Source organism: Penaeus monodon, chromosome 22 (genome assembly GCF_015228065.2).
Source record: "Penaeus monodon isolate SGIC_2016 chromosome 22, NSTDA_Pmon_1, whole genome shotgun sequence".
Classification (NCBI taxonomy): domain Eukaryota; kingdom Metazoa; phylum Arthropoda; class Malacostraca; order Decapoda; family Penaeidae; genus Penaeus; species Penaeus monodon.
Genome location: NC_051407.1, coordinates 16,931,629 through 16,931,855, shown reverse-complemented (window position 1 = coordinate 16,931,855; position 227 = coordinate 16,931,629). Strand labels below are relative to the sequence as shown.

Below are 227 nucleotides of genomic sequence, written 5' to 3'. Positions count from 1 at the left end.
CAGAGTCCAAGCCCTCTCATAGGAGGTCTCTCCTCTGACAGCCTAATCCTTTCACCTCATTTATCAACAAACAGATATTACTCTAAGTACAAAGGCTTTAGCTGATACCGACTCTTAATCCCCGTCCACCCCCTCCCCACAACAGAGTTCAAAGTGTAGCTTGGAAATGATGATTCATACTGATGGAGTTAACCCTTATGAGAGAAGATGTGATTGTGTAATGTCAT

General features: G+C 43.2%; 1 protein-coding gene across 4 annotated transcripts in view; it reads right to left on the bottom strand.

Annotated features, from left to right (window-relative positions):
* Positions 1–227, bottom strand: part of LOC119586962 (adenosine kinase 1-like) — a 36,821-nt gene that overhangs the window by 6,790 nt on the left and 29,804 nt on the right. The window lies entirely within an intron of this gene.